Source organism: Haemaphysalis longicornis, unplaced genomic scaffold, assembly GCF_048455015.1.
Source record: "Haemaphysalis longicornis isolate Haplotype H1 unplaced genomic scaffold, Haemaphysalis longicornis Haplotype H1 scaffold_8, whole genome shotgun sequence".
NCBI classification, from domain to species: Eukaryota; Metazoa; Arthropoda; class Arachnida; order Ixodida; family Ixodidae; genus Haemaphysalis; species Haemaphysalis longicornis.
Window position 1 is genome coordinate 132,900,703 of NW_027526445.1, and position 24,661 is coordinate 132,925,363.

Below are 24,661 nucleotides of genomic sequence, written 5' to 3' on the forward strand. Positions count from 1 at the left end.
GCGGCCGAACCCGCGACCTCGTGCTCAGCAGCAATGGTACCAAATGGCCGCACCCGCTGGCACCGTTGCGGAGATACAGCGCTCCGAAAATTGCCGTTTTTTCGACCTTTTGCGCTGACATTTTCACACTGCAGCCAGGAAAAATATTTTTATGCCACTTTGCGACGGTTTTAGGAGGGAAAACTTCCCAAACGCACAGGATAGAAAAAAAAAGACCCCGACATGCCCCCGCGGGAGGGGCACGAGTAAATGCAGAGCATTAGCGGCGTTACGCGCGTGGCGGTGGCGATGGGTGTTGTAATGGTGGTGGTACGGTTGTTGTTTTGCGTCCCGTACAACGCTGACTCCGACGACAGCATCTGAAGAGAGCGCAGGCGATGACTGGATTGGAGCCGCGCACATACCCGATTTAATCTGGTTCGAAAAAAATTGACAGCGAAAGCGAACGCCGAGAACCGCCCCATCACGGCACGACCGCGCCACGACCACGTCACGACTACGTCACGATCACGCCACAACTGTTGTTGCTTCCGCGCCAAACTACGACGCTTGCGCGCCCCACCTGTTGCTGAACGCGATCCGAGCACGCAGAGAACACGCGAGGAGCATCGGAGAGCAGGCGAGGAGGAGTGGGGGAGAGGACGCACCTGGAACGGCTGTTGCGGACGCCGAGGCACGCCGACAACGCCGGGTGACATCGTGAGTTAAAGAAGTGCTCTGTATTTAATATAGATACCGAATATGTTCCTTTCAAAAATACGATGTTTTGTCATTTTTTATGCAGTTGAAAGCCGCGTCCCCCCATTCAAATCGATCCAAATATTCGATAATAGCCGATTATTCGAACCCTTTGGAATATTCGAAATGTTTCGAACATAGTTTTCGAAGGGAATACGAATATGACATATTTAATATTCGAGTATTATTCGAAATTTTCGAATATTCGCACACCCCTAGGGAAAACTCCACTCGCGTGGCTGTTAAACGCCTATTCGAATGAGCTACCTCGGACATTAAACATTGCTCGAAACAAGCCACGAATGTCTCGAAAGTCTTGCTCGAAAGTGTGCAGGAAAGCCATATGTGATTACTCCCCAGTGTACCGGGTGAAATGCCTTCTTTTTTCCCTCTTGTCTTTTTTCCTTTATTTTCCTTTATTTATTTATTTATTTATTTATTTATTTATTTATTTATTTATTTATTTATTTATTTATTTATTACCGCTTCGCAGTTTCACCAAACTTTCGCGAGGTTATCTGGCAGGACACCATTGCAGTGTAGATATAAAATCCATCAGATGGTGTCAAAAAAATTATACCTACCTGCCGATATCTATACCTCACGCTCAGAAGACGAAATCAAGCATCATCCACAAATGCGCTGAGACTAAGTTGTCGTAAGCATTAGTCGGTTCGTTAGCACAATGCCAGTACATCTTGAAGATAAGGCTCAGTATCAGCCCACGCTTCATACAGTAGTTATCGCAGTCGACGCTAAGACAGTGGACGTCCCCAAAGCTGCGTAATTTTCGCCTATGACCGGATCCGACAGTTCCGGAACTTTGCGTGCAAAGCTTTGAACGCTCGCAATGTAAACCACACACCTATAAACAGCCCCCCTCCCCACTTCCGCGTGTATACCTAACACTATTACTCTCTCAGCTCAAAATGTGATGGCCGAAAATGCCCCCGCGGACACCTATGCAGTTCGTATAATGTAGTCAATGAGTGAGCAAAAGTGCCCAATTCAGTGGTTCCTGAGCGTTTGGCCCTGAACGGCCGGGAGTGCGTTGTACGCGGTGCGCCGCGTAGAGCACCCTGACCCACTGCTGACAGTTGCGCCGGTGTCCGAGGCAGCGGCTCTGTGGTGTTTTAGTTCTCAGACGCGTTTCTTTTCGTTTGTTTTAAGGGGTGACCGCATGCAGTCACAGCGACGGGCGCCGTGAAAAATGTAACTCAATGGGTACAGAAATCGGGTAGTGGGTGACAGCGACGAGCGGAAAAAAAATTAAACACCGGCCGCTCGGGGCGATGACAGAGAAAGCGACGGGCCGTCATCGTCGCTCACGCCGTTCAGAAGCAGCCCACGTGCGAGCGCCAGCAACGGAGGCCTCGACAGCAGTGTGTAAATTTTTTCGCTCGTCGCTGCCGCCCACACCCTATTTGCGGTACCCCCTGAGTTACGTTATTCGCGTCGCTCGTTGCCGTCGCTGCATGTAGTTACCCCTTTAATGTCTGAAGAATGCGCTATGAAGTCACGTGACGAGTCGCAGCCAATAGGAATTCATCTCTCGCTTATGTGGGGCCCCACCTTTTTCTATCGAGCCGCTGATGCTATTGGTTCGACGATGCTCACCGAGCACCGTAAAAAATAGGGCTGCCGCAAATCCTTCTATTATTATGGTATATTGCGGGGTTGTTGAGTAGCATATAAATGATTATAGCCCGGTTGGCTCCAAAAAGCTTACTCAGAGTCGTCGAAGAGGTCAATAAACGAGACGCCAGCATGCCCTGGTTCCTAACGTCTTTTTATCACTCAGTCAGGGGGACATCTTAGCCGGCAGCGGAAGTGCGCAATGACTTCGCGTATTTACTCCTCTTTAAGAGGACTGTGATTTGGGCGAGTTGGTGAATGGTTGGGCGAGTTGTGAGTGCAGCGCTGTCCTGTCTAACTCTCGTTCTTTTTGTGCCGTGTTTTCGCGCGCTGGATTGTCAATCATGTTACTCCTCTTTAGTTCCAAGCTATTGTCAAGCTTGGGACCATGAGCTCATACACTTCTCCCCACTTTTTTTTTCCATCTGGTCTGGCTTAGGTCTTTACGGCTTTCTTTGGGGGCTTGTAAAAAGTGGCAATGCTAGAAAGCACAGGGACGCCTATTAAGATTTATTGGTTCCATTATACCCGGACGCGTGGCAACATACGTATACGCACGGAGTTTCAGTGCCTCGTTTCACCACTTTTGTGCAGTGTTTACACGACCTGGCTGGCCAATAAGGGAAACAAACCTTCGTCTGCGCATGCTCGTCGACACGTCTGGCCTTTCCGTAGCTTCCGCAGAGCTGCACAGAATTGCTGGAGTCTAGTATACAGACGTTCCGCATTCGTCCGGTGCCACAAAGCCTGATTTCCGCTCGCCTATCGGTCGAGGTCGTCGATTGCGGGGTGTATAACGCTGTTCACGCTTCGATCGTAAGCCCGCCGCCGTGATGGTCGGAGCCAAGACGAGACAAGACGAGACGATTTCATCGGTTTCGGTTTCGACCGGCCCAGCAGCCGTCGCTATTCATTCTCCCCGTCGCTTCGCGGATTCTCATCGACTGCGGACTTCCCCCTCACCCCCCTCCCCCGCCGTCGCCCCTCGGCCGTCAAAGCTAATTTGCTATTTCTTGAGGTAGAAGTGCAGAGATGAAGAAAATGAAAAAGGGAAGTGTGAAAAATGAAAAGCGAGCGTAGCGACATTGGTCGAGTGCTGAACTGCAGCGCCCCCTCATCGCCATGAATTTCTTTAATCCGACTCCCTCGTATTCGCGTTCAAACTCGGCCCAACTGCGGGCTTCGTTCCCTCCGCTCCTCATTTAACTCTTCAGCTCACACTGACGATATTCAAGAATCATCCCCACCCACGCAGCAAGGCCAGCGCTGGATATTCTTGTCTTCCGCCCTCATTTTCTAGTACCATAATTGCCTACTTTCCGCCCCCCAGTGGGAGTATGTCCGCAGTTCGAAATGGCATACTGAATATTATATATCCACGGTGGGGGCGTACCGTTCGGGCATTGTGACCTTGTAGGTGTTGAGTCTTACTGTCTCAATAGCGATTTCTGTTCTCTCTCGGCGCATAAATTTTTCGATCTTTCGATGGTGGCTTTCATGTCTCGTTTGCTTCGAAGTTTTCTATGCCTTTGCAGCTACTGCCTTCGAATTTCGATTCGCCCGCTGATGTGTGCACGGGCCGTCGTTGTAGAAGACGACGACGACGATGATGGTAGCGGTGAGGAAAAGGGATACCAGAGAGAGGAAAAATTTTACTCCGTCGTAGGTGAAGACGAAACGATTTCCGATGCATCGCTGGAGCCAATACAGAGAAGCGAGACCGTGGCCCGGAGTAATTTGAAGTCTGAGGCGAAAATCACACAGCGAGCAGCGGGGCTCATTGTCTGAGATCTGTAGATTGCAGAAATAAAGGGCGTGATAAACGCTAAAAATTCTACAGAGCAAAAAGTAATAAAGTAGTAATAAAAAACCGCTCATGGTAACAACCTTTCGGGGGAAAAACATTTTTTTTATCTACTCAAGAGCGAAGCTCAGCGGGTCATTCAGTGCGACCGGCCAAACGACCCCAGAGAATGGATGGAAAGGTATATTTTTGCTGATCCGTAGACGGAAATATACTGGAAGGCATTACGTTATCCTTTCTGATTTCGTTTTTAAGCTCATATATTTCGGAAAAATGAAAACCCATTCGAGCTTCAATTGCGGGTCATTTTGTACGCGATTGCTTTCTGTTTTGTATTACGATTCCCTTCGTAATGTCCATTCCATGGAAAACTTTTTGATTGTGGTATATATTCCTTTTTGTCATTTTTTTTCAACAAGAGCCAGCTACTTTTCTTTGACTACCGGCGAAAGTTTCAATCGAAGCTAAGGTTCAAAACGCGCCGATGTTCTGCCGAAACACACACAACATGACAATGCAAAAATAATGAAATATCTTCGCGAAATCATTTTTTCCTTTCATACCGTTAGAACATTATTGCAAACAATAGAGTCTGCGGGGTTCCCTTTGAATCATTGTGCCGCGACTGAAAGCACAGGTCGATAACCATCCAAGCAATTTCTGATAGCACTCAATGTAGTCTAAAGCAGCCCAGTATATCAAAACCTCGTATATTTAACGCAGTAGATATGCTTTCAATGTACGGCCACGGCGGGCGCTTTTCTGATGGAGGTGAAAAGCAAAAATGTGTGCTCAAGGTTTGGACGCACGTTAAAGATTCCCAGGTGGTCAAAATTAATCCGGAGCCCTCCACTACGGCACGCCTCATCGCCTCTGAAGCGTCGGCGCGTTAAACCCCACAATCAATCAATCAATCAATCAATCAATCAATCAATCAATCAATCAATCAATCAATCAATCAATCAATCAATCAATCAATCAATCAATCAATCAATCAATCAATCAATCAATCAATCAATCAATCAATCAATCAATCAATCAATCAATCAATCAATCAATCAGCAATAAATAAATAAATGCTTTCAATGTAACAAGGAACCCTGAACGTGGTGGCACAGGACCTGAAAGAAAACTACGACAACAGTTTCGATTAACACTTTTCATCACGAATACCCAAAACCATCAGCGCAGGTAACTAGACCAGCGAGCGCAGAAAAATAGCCGAAACACCTCATAGCCCTTCACATAGCCGCCATACAGTGGCCAAGGTATTCAGGAGCCAAAGTTCTTGCGCCGCGTTTTTGACCTGGCGGATATGCCTTCTCTGAGGTGCGGTAACGCCGGACGCGAAGAACCATAACTCGAGCATATTCAAAATGTCGTCGCTCGAGAGCGTAAAGGAAATTACGAAGCGTAAAGTTGACTGTTTCTCATGTCCTTCCGAGCACTACAGCTTTGCAATTCTGTAACGTTTCTTCTCTGTGTTTCTACTCTCTACAAAAGACACCGTCTCCAGAAGTCTGTGCTAGTCCACTTTTAGCATGCTTTCCGTGTGCCCATCTTAAGGGGAGTTCGAATAGACTGCGGGGATATTGTGCAATCCCTTCAATCTCACCTCTCTGTCCAAGCTCTTCTCTTTGTTTCCCCCACCTGCAGATTGCCGTCGCCATTAAAACCAACCCCAATCAGATGAGAAGACCCCGGGCCACCTCCGCGGTGAGAGTGAGGGAGAGAGCGATCAATCTGCTTCGCTGAGTGACCAAAGTGGCGATGGAAATACGGCAAAAAAAGAAAAGAAAATAACTATACAAGGGACGCGTGAAGCAGGGTATGACTAAACGAGAAGATAAAAAAAAAACGAAGTAAAAACGAAGTCGAAGGCGCCAGAAGAGAGCCTTGTTATCGGAGCGGCGTCGAGTGAACCCCAAGGGGCTAAAGGGGCAGTGCTTCGGCGTTGTTCTTGGGCGCATCTCAAGATTGGGCAAAGCCGGTAAGCGCGGCCAGCGGGAAGACACAAATGAGTTGAGGTAGCGGAGGCGAAAGAGGGAGGAGGCAGCCCGGGGAACGCTGGGAATGCGATGCAGGCGCGTACTAGAGGAAAGTTCGGGGCGTGACTCTGACGCGAAGAAGAGCCGGTATCCGCCGCCACCTCGGGGCTGTAACCTCGGGTCGCACCGGGTGAAGAGAGCGGGCGGATCTAGCGATGCCTGTGGAGCGGTCTCTAATGAGGACCCTTATCCCAGCCTTTCCCTTTTCACTTTTGTCTCCTCCTCCCCTCCCACCACAGCGTATTCACGTGCAAACATACTTTATCTCCGCCGTGCGAGTTATCGTTAACTGCGGAATTGCCTCGTTCGGCACTGGGGTAAGGGGCGAGCTGAGCTCAATACGATCGGATACGCACTTAAAAGTTGGGAATAGATGTGTATAGTAAGCAGAAAGTACTGCCGTAGAGATTTGTAGGATGAGGGACTGTTTTATGGGCGAAGCCCCTAAGGGGTACGCGCTGTTGGCGTCTCCTGTCGTCATTGTCGTCATCGTCGTATCATGCTGTCACGGTACGAAAACACCGGGAGAGAGAGAGAGAGAAAACGTTTATTTGAGCTTTCTAAAGTGGGAGTGGTTCCCTAGTCCGGGAATCCATCAAGTGAGCAGAGAGCCTTCGCTCTGGATGCCCAGACGGTCGCTGGTCACCAGGTTTTCCCACAGCTCAGGGGTGGGAAGAGGGGATCGGAGAGGTGGAAGTTTGGGATTGCGCACACACTGTATTATAATATGAGCTAGAGTTCCGGGTTGTGAACAAAACTGGCATACAGCAGAGTATTGAGTTGGAAATATACGATGCAGGCGAACTGGGTGAGGAAAGGTATTGGTTTGTAGTCTGCGGAGCAGCGATTCTTCTTCCTTGGATAGTGCAGGGTGAGGAGGAGGGAAGTGTTGTCTGTCGGACCGGTAATATTGCGTGATGTCTTGATACGTTACGAGCGGGATTGACGATGTGGTCTCCTCGGAAGCCTGGAGAGAAAGGGCGCAGGCTTGCTGATGAGCAAAGTTGTTGCCCGTCAGGGAGGAATGGCCAGTAGCCCAGATGATATTAACTTTCCGGCTGGGTTGGTGTGGTAAAAGTAGCTTTAAAGTAGAAGGGGCCACTCTCCCGGCTAAGAAGCTTCGGCAGGCAGCTTGGGAATCCGTGATAATGATTGGGTACTTCGTGTGTATGAGGGCTAAGGCGATAGCTAGCTCCTCGGCAACCCAGGTTGATGATGTTTTGATTGATGCACAGGTAATGAGGGCGCCCTTTGTGGTGACTGCGGCTACCTTGTGTTGACCATTAGGGTAGGTACTAGCATCAGTATAGGCGAAATCTGTTCTTTTTCCATAAATATTCTCATGTGCTTGGCTTCGAGCTTGTCGGCGGCCGGGATGGAGGTCAGGGTGCATATTTTTGGGTAAAGGGCGAACCTGGATGTTACTTCTCCAATGGTCAGGGAGGGGCTAACAGACAGTAGAAACACGTTTACTCCTAGCGCGAGAACGTAACGCGTACTATAAAAACACCGGGACACTCGTTTACGCCTCGCGCTAGGGAGCTACGTGCTTCAAAGACAAGAGACTTTTACAGCAAAGCTGTGTACTTCTACACCCCAACGGTTTTATCTCCGTGGGCAAAAACGACAAGGCGCCGAGAATACATTTATACACTGCATGCATCGCCCCTCTCCAGGTTTCACGTTAGTGTAGATGGCCCGGGATTGTTTTAAGAACCTGGGTATCTGTAGAGGGCATGATGAGTTCCCAGGGAGCGTTTGCACTCCGTTTTTGAAGAAGCGCGTTTGTCTGTTCGAAATTAAGTGGAAGTGGTAGCATTGTAAGTTGATGCGAATGAATGAACTACTGAAGAGCGGTTTCGCGACTTTATCGCCATTTTAATTGACAGCGAACCCAGAACTAGTTACAAGGCAACGATTCGCAATTAGCAGCCTCTCACCCAAAAATCGTAAATAAGGTATACACCACACACGCACGTACACACGCGTGCACACGCACAGATGGACACACCGGTTGCATGAATTTATCGAAACTGCGGCGTATGGACGTTGGGTTGACGAACTCCAGCCACACTTAACAACACTTCGATTTTCTTTATTTTTTCTAGGAAAAATCGTGAGTGCGCCACTGCGACAACGCATTTTGCTTCCGTCACAGATAACTGACTTTAGGGATACAGGGTTTAGGGGGGCTACTAAAAGCCAATACTAACTATTCTGACACTGAAATCCTATGACACTATCTCCTGTGACAAGTGCCCCACTGTTAACTGCTCCACCATAGGGTTTCACTAGGAAGTGGTCGACTGTTACTGGCCCAACTTAAAAATCCGCTGTTAACTGGGCCACTGTTAAATGGCCCACCTTTAAGGTCCGCTGTTAAGTGGCGCACTCTTAACTGGCCCACCTTAGAGATACGCTGCTAGGTGGCCCACTGCTAGCTGTCCACTTTAAACGTTCATTGTTAAGGGGTCCGCTGTTATCTCACGCACCATAAAGGTTCACGTTTAAGCGGCCCAATGTTAAATGGCCTATTAATAAGTGGCCCAAAGCTAACTGCCCCCCCCCCCCTTTACCCTTTAGTCCAGTGTTATACTCTGGAACAAGTTAAGAACGGCAATAGCTCATGTACGGTATCATTCCGCCTAAGCGACGGACCCGATTGTCAACGGGCGCGCGCGTTTTGAAATGAGATTGCTATGAATGCGTGATATCGTCTGCCTTTTCTCACGTAGTTCGTTTGTCGCCGCAATAGTCGTTTATAAGCATATTAAGTTAAAAAAATCACGGAAACAGCTCGTGCAATGTTCAAAATGTTCGCAGTAATGCACTACTTGCACCGCGCGGAGCAACATCCGGCTGCGGTGACGAGGCACAGCAGTAACTTCCGTTGCCGTTCTTAAGTTGTATCCAAGTATAGGTGACAGTCGAGCCGTCGCGAGGCACTCGAGCCGTCGCGAGGCACTCGAGCCGTGCGGGCTTGTCAAAAAGTCGTCATAGTGCGATAGCGCTCGTGAAAAACAATATCCGCTCATTTTTACGGCTGTAGTCGCGCGAATAACAATTCGAAATGTTTCCTGCAACCCCACCAAGAACTCTCGGACCAGTATCTGCCTTACCGCGAGCCAAACTTTACATTTAGTTTTTTTTTGTTTGAGTTATAATGAACAGCAACGCAGCACCCAGCGATTACATACACGTTTAGATAGATCTTCAGTTGCCTAATAAATTTTTAGGTCTTCGAGTGAAGTAAATTTACATTCCTGGCATAGCCGTAGCGGGTAAAGTACGTTACATTTATCGCCAAGTCACAAGACGAACGGCAAGAAAGAAAACGTGCTTCTTTTTTTTTGCTAATGGCCTTTGGAGTGGGAGTTAGGTTAGAAGAGAGTGGGCCGTATTACGACCAGCAATTTACAGCTTGACTTCGTTCCGCCCGAAAAAAAAAAATCACAGAGCATGGTCATTAAGGACCCGGTTCCAACTCTTTGAAAGGACTTGCACTCTTCCTGTACGGAAGCAGAAGAAAGATGCCGTTGGAAAAGGAAAACGAGAGAAGACGGCAGAGCATACAAGCAGTGTCTCCTCTCTATCCCAACCCGCTTTTCCTGGCAAACGCACCCCCACACACGTTCGTGTGCTCGCCTAACGGCTATACAGGCGCAGAAAGAACGATTCGTAGGGCTTGCACGGCTCAAACTTGAAGGCTCAATCTGGCGCTTTCCCATTAGCCAGTGAAGGGAGGTAGAAAGTGCAGTAAAAAGACGCTAACTGATCCTGATGCCACAAAATATGACTACGTCGCTGAATCAGCCTGCTGGTTGTCGGTAACGCCACAAAAAGGGACACTAAAAAAACAAAAGAAAAAAAAACAAAAGCAAGAAATAAAGAAGATGAGAGAAACGAAAAAGAAACGACAAAAAGAGAAAAGAGAAAAAAAGTAGAAAAGGAAAGGGAGAAAGAAAAACGTAAATGCAGAAAAATGTTGTCAACCTTGACGTAGTGTTGCCTTTTCAGATGCAGAAGTTATCTGCTTTAACTGCGCTTTGGGCTGGTGAGGTTATTTACATAAAACGGTGTGATTATTACTACTCAGCTTGGAAGGACAGCATGAACCTATTTTGATTTGGATTAAGATTGAACTAGTATGCACTTAGTTTTCTAAAAAAATTAAGGCCATCCCCCCTGATAGCACAAGCGCTACACTTCTCTGTGGGGCAATGAGGACTGGTTGATATTAAAGCCGGGTTTAGGCATTTCATAGGCAATGGTACTGGGGGAGAAGTAGAATCTCAATATATATTCTCCATCCTATTACCCACCCATCCATCCATCCATCCATCCATCCATCCATCCATCCATCCATCCATCTGTCCACCCACACCCACCCACCCACCTACCTACCCATTCATCCACCCACTCATCCATCCATACATCCATCCACCTGCTCATCCCTCCACCCGCACACCTTGTTCAACCATCCATTCCTCTACATGCCCATCCCTCCACTCACACACTTGTCCATCCATCCATCCATCCATCCATCCATCCATCCATCCATCCACCTGCTCATCCCTCCACCCGCACACCTTGTTCAACCATCCATCCCTCTACATGTCCATCCCTCCACTCACAACTTGTCCATCCATCCATCCATCCATCCATCCATCCATCCATCCATCCATCCATCCATCCATCCATCCATCCATCCATCCATCCATCCATCCATCCATCCATCCACCTGCTCATCCCTCCACCCGCACACCTTGTTCAACCATCCATCCCTCTACATGTCCATCCCTCCACTCACAACTTGTCCATCCATCCATCCATCCATCCATCCATCCATCCATCCATCCATCCATCCATCCATCCATCCATCCATCCATCCATCCATCCATCCATCCATTCATCTGTCCACCCACACCCACCCACCCACCTACTTACCTACCCATTCATCCATCCGTCCGTCCGTCTGTCCGTCCATCCGTCCATCCATCCATCCATCCATCCATCCATCCATCCATCCATCCATCCATCCATCCATCCATCCATCCATTCGCCCACTCGTCCGTGACTCTAGCAAAATGTCAGCGTCCCGGAATTTTGTGGCAGCATCTAAACGCTTAGCACACACGGGACGGTAGTAAAGGCATCCTTGGCGGCAGTAAGGTTACGTAAATGTCGGGCAAAGCATGTACGATAGAGAGAGCGGTGGCGCATTCGCACATCCGCACTCGCATAGCAACCCAGGCTTCTCTCCCGACGGCCATACCGAAGTGTTAATGATGGGGTTGGCGCCAAGGAGGCCTCTGGCGCCAACGATTAACGGTAATGGCTGTTTCTCTCAGTATGTGGACGATCGTTCATCCTGTCTGAAGGTTTAGGCAATGAAGGAGATGCCTTGTTGGTTCCACGAACGTTTGACATCTAGCGGATGACCAAGGATTCCGCCTCCTTTTCTGATATCTGGGGGCAAAAAAAAAATTGCTAGCATGACTGTTTGGAAAGGCCAAGGTTATCTTCTTTTCAACTGCCTACTCGTTATTTTTTCATCTGGCACGATTGCATTGATTGTTATCAGCACCCTCGGCTCCGTGCCGGATATTATTGCGCCGTCCAGAACCCGCACTCAGCTCCGCCTGTCGGCGAAGTCGCCAACTGGGATGCAATTATTTCGGGATAACGGAAAATCACACGAGCTGGTAAACCCATGCGGAGTGAGGTGCCGCAACCGTCCACTGAAAGGCTCACAGATGTGTCCTGCAGAAAGGGAGGGCATTATTTTCGAAGAGCACTTTCGAAACTGGCGCAATGAAGGATCCGTTGGTTGGCGTTTTTTGTACAGCTAACGATGGTCCTCGCTAAATCAGAACAGTAGGGAGGAGGCGAGTTTCTCTCTTCGGTTGTCGCCAAAGTTCACCAAATGAAAGGGAAACGAAGGGGAAATCGAATCGAGGTGGGATACAAACGAGGTGGACGGTAGAAGTGAGGAAATCTACACCGAGTATCGAACGAGTTCGCCTTATTGCGACACGACGTATATCGTCTCCAAGCGCACTCGGTGACAGTCATGTCGTTCCAGAGGCTTAAGCCATGTCGGCCCGTTAGCGCAGCCTTGCGACGCATAACCGAATCGGCCGGTTTTCTGATTTACTTTTTCCCCGCGCACACTGTCACGACCCACAGTCGTTTGTTATCCCTTATCTTTCTTTCTTGCTCAGTGGGCACGTTCCGTTGGCGCCGGTTTCGTATTTTCCTTTATCTCTTTTTTTTTTTCACGGCGGTGAAATGTTGCGCTGGTAGCCGGAGATAATGTGGCGGTGAAATGTTCGCAGACGCAATGGAACAAAACGGCGATAGCTGCTCGCCATGTCATGCTCTACTTGCAGGGTCCGCGTACTCTGACATCTTAAATCATTGAGATTACAAAATTAGCCCGTGATAAAATGCGTGTCGCCGATACGACACCGCGCCGAAAGGACCGATGACCTGACCGGGAGTCAGATATAAAAACCCGCTGCTGTATGCGATTCATTTTGCCAAGTCTTTCGTGGCTGCCCTTAGAACACCGGGCAATAAAGTCAGCAACTTGATCAATTTTTTCGGTGGTAGTCTTAAGCGAATCTGTCACAATGCCCTGAACACGTTTCGAGTAACCGCCGTGCCGAATTGTGCGAATTTAAATAGTCTCTATTTTGTTTTATCGAGGGAGCACGACTAAGGCTGTGTTCAGACTACCGACACAACAGCCATATCGTGATCTGAGGACTTAAAAAAAAAAAAAAAACGGCATGTCACGCAGTTCGGTTTGCTGAAACGTGAAATGACGTAATTGTTTAAAGTTATAACAACAGTTGCAGGAACAGTCTGAACCCGGCCTAAGGCGCATATTTGTGTTCCTTGTCACTGTTTGTTTCAGTCACCGCTATCTACTAAAACAATCATCTTGTTATCGCCGTTGTATTTTGCAACCGTTATATTTTCTCTTTATTTATTTTACCATGCTAGTACCTTCACTTGTGCAATGTTACATTGTATATTGCGGAAGATAATCTATTGATGCACTTATTCATTATTTGCGATCTTTTTAAACTGCGTGGGTTGTGCGTTCGGGCTTGCATGGCATGTTAAACCACTCTAATGTGTTGCCATGGCCTTTACCTGTTGAGTTATAATTTTATTTTAAAGGCGGAGCTGTTGTACAAGAAGTAAGTTCTCCATTGTCGGAAAAAAATACCAAGAAAACGCCGAGTGTTCACGAGCGCGCGCCTCGCCGCGACCGCCGAGCGTCCACGGCACGCGTGGTGGCTTTAGAAAAAAAAAAAAAAAAAGACTGGCGAAAACCCCAAGAAGCGAGAAAATGGCGAGTGCTTGTGAGCGCGTGCCTCGCGGCGACCACTGAGTCCCCGGCTCGCGAAGTGGCTTCAGCGCTTTCGTCAAACACTACCGCGCATGCGAAAAGACTCTAGCGCTAATACTAAAGTTGACAAAACAAGATAGAGGTCACCGCAGCCCGCGTATTCTCTAGAAGCCCATGTGTGTTGGAGATTTCGGCGCACGTTAAAGATCCCAAGGTGGTCTAAATTAATCCGGAGCCCTCCACTACGGCGCGCCTCATCGCCTGAATTGCGTCGACGCGTTAAACCCTACAATCAATCTCCAGAAGCCCTTATGGGTAATTTCAGACATGGCTACGAGTGGGCCACTCCTTCCCGAGACGACTTGCAAATCCCCCCACCGCTGGCTCGAGTCGATTATGAAGAGCTGGTGGAAGTCTACAATGCTGAGGATGACTTTGCATACTGCGAAGAAGATGATGACCTCTTAGATGCATATGACGACGATTACTAGCACCGCAACTATGCAAAGAAACAATGGTACTTATGTGTCGGGCAACGCTCACCTGCAACAGCTTCAGCATTGAAGTCTTGCGCGTGTGTGCAAGCTTCGCCCAATTTGTTTGTTATTCCTTAGATCAAAACAGTAGCTGATGATATCAACAGACATCCAACATCAATTTTACGCAATTTGAGCAAGCATAGAATTGATCAGGCCAGCAGAATCTATTTGTAGTCATGAGCGAAGCCCTTGAAGCGCGCCTGCTCAGTAGGGGAGTGTCACGTCACCAATGAAGTGCCAGCGCGTGGGCCTCGTATAGTGGAGGTCTCGTGCCAAAGAATGACGTTTTCTGGGTGTCCACGTTAACCCGACGGTCTGATATCGGACGGCTTTAAAGCAAATGATTGTGTTTCAGCACAGCTTTAAGACTTATCATACGAAATCAATGTGTCTCAGCATAAATATAAAATTGAATCAATGCTTACGCATTTCTAAGTGATCTTCAGCGCATTATTCCTCCCTTTGGACACGTGTTTTTCTTCACTACATTTCCTATGTAAATTACCCGCCGTGGTGGCTCAGTGGCTAAAGAGTTGTGCTGCTGAGAACGAGGATGCGGGTTCGATTCCCGCCTGCGGCGGCCACTTTTCTGATGGAGGCGAAAGGCGAAACCACTCATGTGCTCATGATTTCGGCGCACGTTAAAAGATCCTCTGCAGGTGGCCAAAATTAATCCGGAGCCCTCCACCACGGCGCGCCTTATCGTCTCCGTTGCGTCGCCGCATTAAACCCTACAATCAATCAATTCCCCATATAAATTGAAAATGTTAACTACAATAGTTGTAGCGAAAAAAGCTTAGCCATTCCCTATGTTGCGCTATTTTCCACGGTGCGCTATTTATGTGAATCGATGTGTGTGATTTTGATACCTTTTTGAGCGAGCGCTATCTTTTCTTCGCCGTTTACCTTTCTTGCCTCGATATTTTATTGTATAATTTCTGTGATACTGCAAGCTCTGTACTTCGTGTCAACCTTCGTTATACTTCGTCGTTAACTATTGTGAAAAAAAAAAAAAAAAACTGTTCGACATGTGTTTGACTATGCCTGTTCCTGTAAAAATCCCACAAGGGATTGACAGTATAAATAAATAAATAAATAAATAAATAAATAAATAAATAAATAAATAAAATGCCTCCTTTGGCGTTTTGTAATCCCTCGTTGATTAGAACTCTGATATCTCGAAATATCGGTTAAGATGAAACTTTTTTCGGCATGCGTTTACCTCCCATCGGCGCCATGTATTTGCCCGCCGTTATCTCGAAACGTTTTTTCCGGGGACTGCGTGTATCTGAAGTTATTGACAGGGGGACAAAAGGCAAAGTCCGCCGCAGGCGGCTGATAGGGTCCCTGTTTTAACGCTTAGCAGCCACTACGCGCCTAACGCGGTCGTGAACGGCAAATTTACGCTGTACAAGGCCGATGTTCCCGTTACCGAATGGCGTCGGACGCCTTCATCGTTGAGAGAGCTGTGGACGATGCAGCTGATCATGACGACGACGGGAAGGAGCCCCGAGAAGTGCCTACACGGACAGAAACAGCAAAGATGCTGCACATGCTTCGCAACAAGGTAGAATGTTATAGCCGTGGCGACTCACAATTGATGCGATTCGCTAGGCAGATCGAGAGCGCTTTTTTGGATCCAGATGCGAACGTGGTACAGGCGCGCGCATCATGCAGGTGTTTCTCCCGCAATAATAAAATTTCTATTCCTGCGAAATGTCTTGCCCTTAATACGCAATCACCCCTGTGCAGCAGTGCTTTTGTTACCAGCATTTGGTGTTATTTTAGAGACCTGGCCCCACAAATTCTCGGCATTTCGTTAACTCTAAACTCCGGTTATCTCGAAATTGTCTGTGGATTTGACGACTTCGAGTAAACGAGGAATTACTGTATATATATATCTATATATATATATATATATATATATATATATATATATATATATCTATATATATATATATATATATATATATATATATATATATATATATATGAAGCTTTTGGTGACACATTCTGATCTTTAAATGAGGTCGCGTGTGCCCTCTAAGGGATTTAGTAATTCGGCGTCCGCTACAACCTTACTAGGTTAACAACCGAAACAACTTATATAATTTGACTTTTATAATTTCTATAACAACTTCTATAATTTGAAAGCAATCTATAAGTTGACCCAGATGCATCGAAACATACGCCAGTCCAGATTGCCAGTAAGGAGGCTCGTAGTTTGTGAGAGAAGTTCACTTCGGTATGCTTGCGAATCAGAGGTTTTATAGTAAGGTTGTAGGTATATATATATATATATATATATATATATATATATATATATATATATATATATATATATATATATATATATAGTAAGGAAATGAGGGGCTCGTTGAGGGAATACACAAAGATAGGCCAGCAGTCTACAACATAGGGGTGTGGTTAGGCTCTTTTCTTTTTCACTACAGTTAATTAAGTAAACATTTTTTTTAATTATACAGAAGAAAGAAAGAAAGAAAAACACGCGCCCAGAGTGGGGACCGAACCCACGCCTTTCGATTACATGTCGAATGCCTTACCAATTCGGCTATCTGGGCGACTGTGTTCTCCTTCACTTTCTGGGCTATTTATATTTACTAGAAGTGTATCTGACGCTTGAGGGTGTTGGCCAGCGCCACTCTGACTACACGGGGAGAAGGGGACCTTCTTTTCAACCCCCGGGGCGTGACTCGAACGTCTACAGCCTGTCATGAGCGGGTTACTGGCGGGAAGCCCTCTTATGCTACCTAGGCATCAAGGCTGCCAGAACCGAGACCCTCGCTAGGCTTTCGCAGAATAATATAGTAAGGAAATGAGGGGCTCGTTGAGGGAATACACAAAGATAGGCCAGCAGTCTACAACGCCAAAGGAGGCATAGGGGTGTGGTTAGGCTCTTTTCTTTTTCACTACAGTTAATTAAGAAAACATTTTTTTTAATTATACAGAAGAAAGAAAGAAAGAAAAACACGCGCCCAGAGTGGGGACCGAACCCACGCCTTTCGATTACATGTCGAATGCCTTACCAATTCGGCTATCTGGGCGACTGTGTTCTCCTTCACTTTCTGGGCTATTTATATTTACTAGAAGTGTATCTGACGCTTGAGGGTGTTGGCCAGCGCCACTCTGACTACACGGGGAGAAGGGGACCTTCTTTTCAACCCCCGGGGCGTGACTCGAACGTCTACAGCCTGTCATGAGCGGGTTACTGGCGGGAAGCCCTCTTATGCTACCTAGGCATCAAGGCTGCCAGAACCGAGACCCTCGCTAGGCTTTCGCAGATTAATATAGTAAGGAAATGAGGGGCTCGTTGAGGGAATACACAAAGATAGGCCAGCAGTCTACAACGCCAAAGGAGGCATAGGGGTGTGGTTAGGCTCTTTTCTTTTTCACTACAGTTAATTAAGTAAACATTTTTTTTAATTATACAGAAGAAAGAAAGAAAGAAAAACACGCGCCCAGAGTGGGGACCAAACCCACGACTTTCGATTACATGTCGAATGCCTTACCAATTCGGCTATCTGGGCGACTGTGTTCTCCTTCACTTTCTGGGCTATTTATATTTACTAGAAGTGTATCTGACGCTTGAGGGTGTTGGCCAGCGCCACTCTGACTACACGGGGAGAAGGGGACCTTCTTTTCAACCCCCGGGGCGTGACTCGAACGTCTACAGCCTGTCATGAGCGGGTTACTGGCGGGAAGCCCTCTTATGCTACCTAGGCATCAAGGCTGCCAGAACCGAGACCCTCGCTAGGCTTTCGCAGAATAATATAGTAAGGAAATGAGGGGCTCGTTGAGGGAATACACAAAGATAGGCCAGCAGTCTACAACGCCAAAGGAGGCATAGGGGTGTGGTTAGGCTCTTTTCTTTTTCACTACAGGTAATTAAGTAAACATTTTTTTTAATTATACAGAAGAAAGAAAGAAAGAAAAACACGTGCCCAGAGTGGGGAGAGAACCCACGCCTTTCGATTACATGTCGAATGCCTTACCAATTCGGCTATCTGGGCGACTGTGTTCTCCTTCACTTTCTGGGCTATTTATATTTACTAGAAGTGTATCTGACGCTTGAGGGTGTTGGCCAGCGCCACTCTGACTACACGGGGAGAAGGGGACCTTCTTTTCAACCCCCGGGGCGTGACTCGAACGTCTACAGCTTGTCATGAGCGGGTAACTGGCGGGAAGCCCTCTTATGCTACCTAGGCATCAAGGCTGCCAGAACCGAGACCCTCGCTAGGCTTTCGCAGAATAATATAGTAAGGAAATGAGGGGCTCGTTGAGGGAATACACAAAGATAGGCCAGCAGTCTACAGCGCCAAAGGAGGCATAGGGGTGTGGTTAGGCTCTTTTCTTTTTCACTACAGTTAATTAAGTAAACATTTTTTTTAATTATACAGAAGAAAGAAAGAAAGAAAAACGCGCCCAGAGTGGGGACCGAACCTACGCCTTTCGATTAAATGTCGAATGCCTTACCAATTCGGCTATCTGGGCGACTGTGTTCTCCTTCACTTTCTGGGCTATTTATATTTACTAGAAGTGTATCTGACGCTTGAGGGTGTTGGCCAGCGCCACTCTGACTACACGGGGAGAAGGGGACCTTCTTTTCAACCCCCGGGGCGTGACTCGAACGTCTACAGCCTGTCATGAGCGGGTTACTGGCGGGAAGCCCTCTTATGCTACCTAGGCATCAAGGCTGCCAGAACCGAGACCCTCGCTAGGCTTTCGCAGAATAATATAGTAAGGAAATGAGGGGCTCGTTGAGGGAATACACAAAGATAGGCCAGCAGTCTACAATGCCAAAGGAGGCATAGGGGTGTGGTTAGGCTCTTTTCTTTTTCACTACAGTTAATTAAGTAAACATTTTTTTTGATTATACAGAAGAAAGAAAGAAAGAAAGAAAAACACGCGCCCAGAGTGGGGACCGAACCCACGCCTTTCGATTACATGTCGAATGCCTTACCAATTCGGCTATCTGGGCGACTGTGTTCTCCTTCACTTTCTGGGCTATTTATATTTACTAGAAGTGTATCTGACGCTTGAGGGTGTTGGCCAGCGCCACTCTGACTACACGGGGAGAAGGGGACCTTCTTTTCAACCCCCGGGGCGTGATTCGAACGTCTACAGCCTGTCATGAGCGGGTTACTGGCGGGAAGCCCTCTTATGCTACCTAGGCATCAAGGCTGCCAGAACCGAGACCCTCGCTAGGCTTTCGCAGAATAATATAGTAAGGAAATGAGGGGCTCGTTGAGGGAATACACAAAGATAGGCCAGCAGTCTACAACGCCAAAGGAGGCATAGGGGTGTGGTTAGGCTCTTTTCTTTTTCACTACAGTTAATTAAGTAAACATTTTTTTTAATTATACAGAAGAAAGAAAGAAAGAAAAACACGCGCCCAGAGTGGGGACCGAACCCACGCCTTTCGATTAAATGTCGAATGCCTTACCAATTCGGCTATCTGGGCGACTGTGTTCTCCTTCACTTTCTGGGCTATTTATATTTACTAGAAGTGTATCTGACGCTTGAGGGTGTTGGCCAGCGCCACTCTGACTACACGGGGAGAAGGGGACCTTCTTTTCAACCCCCGGGGCGTGACTCGAACGTCTACAGCCTGTCATGAGCGGGTTACTGGCGGGAAGCCCTCTTATGCTACCTAGGCACCAAGGCTGCCAGAACCGAGACCCTCGCTAGGCTTTCGCAGAATAATATAGTAAGGAAATGAGGGGCTCGTTGAGGGAATACACAAAGATAGGCCAGCAGTCTACAACGCCAAAGGAGGCATAGGGGTGTGGTTAGGCTCTTTTCTTTTTCACTACAGTTAATTAAGTAAACATTTTTTTTGATTATACAGAAGAAAGAAAGAAAGAAAGAAAAACACGCGCCCAGAGTGGGGACCGAACCCACGCCTTTCGATTACATGTCGAATGCCTTACCAATTCGGCTATCTGGGCGACTGTGTTCTCCTTCACTTTCTGGGCTATTTATATTTACTAGAAGTGTATCTGACGCTTGAGGGTGTTGGCCAGCGCCACTCTGACTACACGGGGAGAAGGGGACCTTCTTTTCAACCCCCGGGGCGTGATTCGAACGTCTACAGCCTGTCATGAGCGGGTTACTGGCGGGAAGCCCTCTTATGCTACCTAGGCATCAAGGCTGCCAGAACCGAGACCCTCGCTAGGCTTTCGCAGAATAATATAGTAAGGAAATGAGGGGCTCGTTGAGGGAATACACAAAGATAGGCCAGCAGTCTACAACGCCAAAGGAGGCATAGGGGTGTGGTTAGGCTCTTTTCTTTTTCACTACAGTTAATTAAGTAAACATTTTTTTTAATTATACAGAAGAAAGAAAGAAAGAAAAACACGCGCCCAGAGTGGGGACCGAACCCACGCCTTTCGATTACATGTCGAATGCCTTACCAATTCGGCTATCTGGGCGACTGTGTTCTCCTTCACTTTCTGGGCTATTTATATTTACTAGAAGTGTATCTGACGCTTGAGGGTGTTGGCCAGCGCCACTCTGACTACACGGGGAGAAGGGGACCTTCTTTTCAACCCCCGGGGCGTGACTCGAACGTCTACAGCCTGTCATGAGCGGGTTACTGGCGGGAAGCCCTCTTATGCTACCTAGGCATCAAGGCTGCCAGAACCGAGACCCTCGCTAGGCTTTCGCAGAATAATATAGTAAGGAAATGAGGGGCTCGTTGAGGGAATACACAAAGATAGGCCAGCAGTCTACAACGCCAAAGGAGGCATAGGGGTGTGGTTAGGCTCTTTTCTTTTTCACTACAGTTAATTAAGTAAACATCTTTTTAATTATACAGAAGAAAGAAAGAAAGAAAAACACGCGCCCAGAGTGGGGACCGAACCCACGCCTTTCGATTACATGTCGAATGCCTTACCAATTCGGCTATCTGGGCGACTGTGTTCTCCTTGCCTTTCTGGGCTATTTATATTTACTAGACTGCCGGCCTATCTTTGTGTATATATATATATATATATATATATATATATATATATATATATATATATATACATATATATATATATATATATATATATATATATATATATTGTTGCATTCTGTCAAACAGGCGGATAGGGGTCAGAAAAGTTGTCCTCACGAAGACGCAGGGGCAAAGTATTTATTAGGCGAGGTGTCTAACTTGCGAGATGAAAGAGAGAGAGAGAGCCCAGGGTTATCAATAAGGCGACCAAAACACAAGCACGCACACTTCTTTGCCGTCGTCTTCGGTGGTCCGTGTGTACACCGCGCCACAGTCCATGCACATACCCACAGGGGGAATAGCGGCTATGTCGCGAAGGCGCCGATGCACACGCGAAAAAATATATGGATAGATGGAATATTCTATATACAGATAGATAGACGAGTCGCGATAGAAGGATTTGAGATAAAAATAGAAAGGAAATGGTATTAATGAAACTCCGGAATGCTCCGTAAAGACACTAAAACAAACGAAACAAAATCCGATGGCTGAAGTGAACGATACGGGAAAGGAAGCAAGGAAGGGTGGGCGAGGTTAAAACGGCTGATGAAAATTGCCAGAGCAGCGACTTTGACCGTAATCGAATAGAAGCGGGAAAGTGCTTCTGTGTCGTGCTCCTTTGAACGGAAACGAACTTACCCTCAAGCCTGGAGGGAAGACACAGAAGGGCGGGACTTGTTTGGAAGGCAACTCCAGAAGTTAAGCAAAGGTTTGGCTCGAGTCTTTTTCGTGGTGCTGACGCACTCGGAATACCTATGCTTATATTGCTTCCGGGTTCCCGGCTGTTGCGGTAATTGTTTTGAAACGGATCCCTAGTAAGCGTTTTTCCTCGTGAAAGGAAACCAGGTTGGACGGGAACAGGGTTGAAAAATGTTTGAATTGTGGAAAGCGCGTTGGTTTGTGCGGATGAGGACAGCTTTTGCTTCGTTATTTTAAGCAGTGGGGCTACATGTGTTTAGTTAATTTATTTTTCTTTGTAATTTTTTTGCCGTGGCAGGCAAATAAGTAAGTAAAAGTAAATGTGCACATGTGCGTAGCAACAACAATAACAAGTTAGAACGCCTGCCTGGCCTACGTGGGTGCCACAGGTATCGTAGAAGTGCCCACAATATCCGTCAAATATATTATTCACGAGGTCATTCTTATGTGGTAGCTTATGTGACTTACTATTTTGTAGATTGATTGTTTGACTGACTGACTGACTGATTGATGAATCAATTGATTGATTGACTGATTGATTTACCGACTGATTTATTTATTTATTTATTTGTTTATTTATTTATTTATCGATCGATCGATCGATTGATTAATTGATTGATCGATTGAATGAATAATTGATTTACCGACTGATTTATTTATTGATCGATTGATTTATCGATCGATTGATCGATTAGTTGATTGATTAATTGATTTATTGATTGATTGATTTATTAGGCCAGGAGCTACTCTTGGCACCCCAGTTTATTCAACAGTTACCTTGGTTAGTACCAACGTCATGGATGTCAGCCCCAAGACGCTGGGCCTAACTTCCCATTTTGAGGTTTAGGACGTTAGGCCGAAAGTCATATCTAGGGGTTTAACACCTCACACCAGCACCCGCTCAAGAAATGGATCCCTGAATGCCAAGCAGCATGTACCAATTCGCGCTGTACACCCGAAATCCAAACGTTCGGCCTACAGAGAGAGAGAGAGAGAGAGAGAGACAGAGAGAAAGAAAGCTTTATTTGCCCAGACGTACAGAACTTGGGCTCTCTTTGCCGTGTTAGTCAGCCAGATCTTGGTTCCAGGCGACTTCGTCGGCCATCCGGACAAGGCGTAGCTGCGTTAGAGGATGTGCACACCCAAGACTTGCTGTGGGTATTCTATAGAGGAGTTGTACGTACCTCCAGATTAACATATACTCGCGGTGTGGGATTGTCCAACCAAAGACTCCATCGCGAGAAAGCTTCGCGTTCAACAATCGTCATCGTTAGACGGAGGGTTGCATAATTTTTTCATATGAGCTGGTAATAAAATTATATGTTGGCATATGCTGCCTTAATCACGATAGCAGCCGCACTTGGGATAGTTAAGTTGCCTGCTTTCAAAGAGCGAGTTGAAATGGTATGAGTTTCAGTACAGTACTACCACGGCCGCTCGGTGAAATCAAACAGCCGAGGTACTACCGCTGCCTTCTAAGAGGAATAGATACATAGGGGTCGACAGACAGAGAGAAAGAGAAGCAGGATAAAATCGGTCAGGGGCTAATGGGCGGCGCCATCTTTTTGCAGTAGACGTAAAAGACGGGGATGAATGTGAGGGTATTGGTGATGACGACGGTGACGATGACGATGACGGCGAACTCTGATGATGACTGTGATGACAGCGAACTCTGATGACGATGACGGCGAACTCTGATTATGATGATGACTCTGATGATGATAATAATGTTGTTGGTGATGATTATGATAAGGATGATGTAGGAGACACACTCTGGCGGACGTCGGTGCCGACCGCGTGCAGAAACGTCCTTGTCGAGCACTGACTGGTTAATTTCTGACCAAAGAAACCTACTTATAATATTTTCATGCTTATTAACTGCCGCTAGCGGCAATCAATACTACAAAATAATTTAAAGGGAGCTGCCCTAAATGACAGCTGTACAGCTCTGCCAGGAATACTATGCGCCACTTAAAAGAAGTTCTGTTTCTGCATCCGCAAGTTGGCGACGATTACGGTGCCACGTCGAAGTGCGTGACTTACGCCACTTTCTAAAACCTCTGATTCGCAAGCATACCGAAGTGAACTTCTCTCACAAACTACGAGCCTCTTTACTGACAATCTCGACTCGCGTATGTTTCAATGCATCTGGGTCAACTTATAGATGCGGAAGTTATTTTCGGTCGTTAACCTAGTAAGGTTGTAGTGGGCGCCGGATTAATAAATCCCTTATAGGGCACACGCGACCGCATTTAAAGATCAGAATGTGTCACCAAAAGTTTCATCATCATCATCATCATCATAATCGTCGTCATCATCATCGTCATCACCCCACTTAGGGCCACTGCTTGACGAATGCCTCTCCCAGTGACCTCCAGCCGCTCCTGTCCTGCGCTGCTCGAGTCTATTCTTGGTGCACATACTTTCTTATTTCATCCCTCAATTGCGTCACTGCCCTTTCCCTTCTTCTAGAGCCGTCTCTTGGTATGCGCTCTGTTACCTTAATTGTCCACCGGTTGTCGGTTCGTCTCACTGTACGGCCAGCCCAAGTCCATTTCTTTTTCTTTATTTAAACTACGATATAATCTACCAGAATTTGCTCCCTGGTCCAAAAAACTCATTTCCTGTATCTGAGCGTTACTCCTATCATAATTAGTTCCATGGCCAGATAAGCCGACCTAGACTGCTCCCTCTAAATGCTACGGTGGTGCACGAGGCTTGTGCTACCAGGTTGGTGTTAAAACGGTGTAAGCAAACTCCTTTCCTTTTACCTCAAAGCGCAAACACAGAGAACAGAATGCTGGTCTATCTTAC

At 47.0% G+C, this 24,661-nt stretch overlaps 1 protein-coding gene and 8 non-coding genes across 9 annotated transcripts in view; all 9 read right to left on the minus strand.

The window, feature by feature from the left end:
* The window catches only part of Machr-a (muscarinic Acetylcholine Receptor, A-type), a 472,231-nt gene that overhangs the window by 60,925 nt on the left and 386,645 nt on the right, over positions 1-24,661 (minus strand). The window lies entirely within an intron of this gene.
* Trnat-ugu (transfer RNA threonine (anticodon UGU)) lies at positions 16,638-16,709 on the minus strand. The gene has a single exon. It is a non-coding gene; the product is annotated as a tRNA-Thr (tRNA).
* On the minus strand, positions 17,121-17,192 carry Trnat-ugu (transfer RNA threonine (anticodon UGU)). The gene has a single exon. It is a non-coding gene; the product is annotated as a tRNA-Thr (tRNA).
* On the minus strand, positions 18,568-18,639 carry Trnak-uuu (transfer RNA lysine (anticodon UUU)). The gene has a single exon. It is a non-coding gene; the product is annotated as a tRNA-Lys (tRNA).
* On the minus strand, positions 19,055-19,126 carry Trnat-ugu (transfer RNA threonine (anticodon UGU)). Its single transcript has one exon. It is a non-coding gene; the product is annotated as a tRNA-Thr (tRNA).
* On the minus strand, positions 19,538-19,609 carry Trnak-uuu (transfer RNA lysine (anticodon UUU)). The gene has a single exon. It is a non-coding gene; the product is annotated as a tRNA-Lys (tRNA).
* Trnat-ugu (transfer RNA threonine (anticodon UGU)) lies at positions 20,025-20,096 on the minus strand. Its single transcript has one exon. It is a non-coding gene; the product is annotated as a tRNA-Thr (tRNA).
* Positions 20,508-20,579, minus strand: Trnat-ugu (transfer RNA threonine (anticodon UGU)). The gene has a single exon. It is a non-coding gene; the product is annotated as a tRNA-Thr (tRNA).
* Trnat-ugu (transfer RNA threonine (anticodon UGU)) lies at positions 20,990-21,061 on the minus strand. The gene has a single exon. It is a non-coding gene; the product is annotated as a tRNA-Thr (tRNA).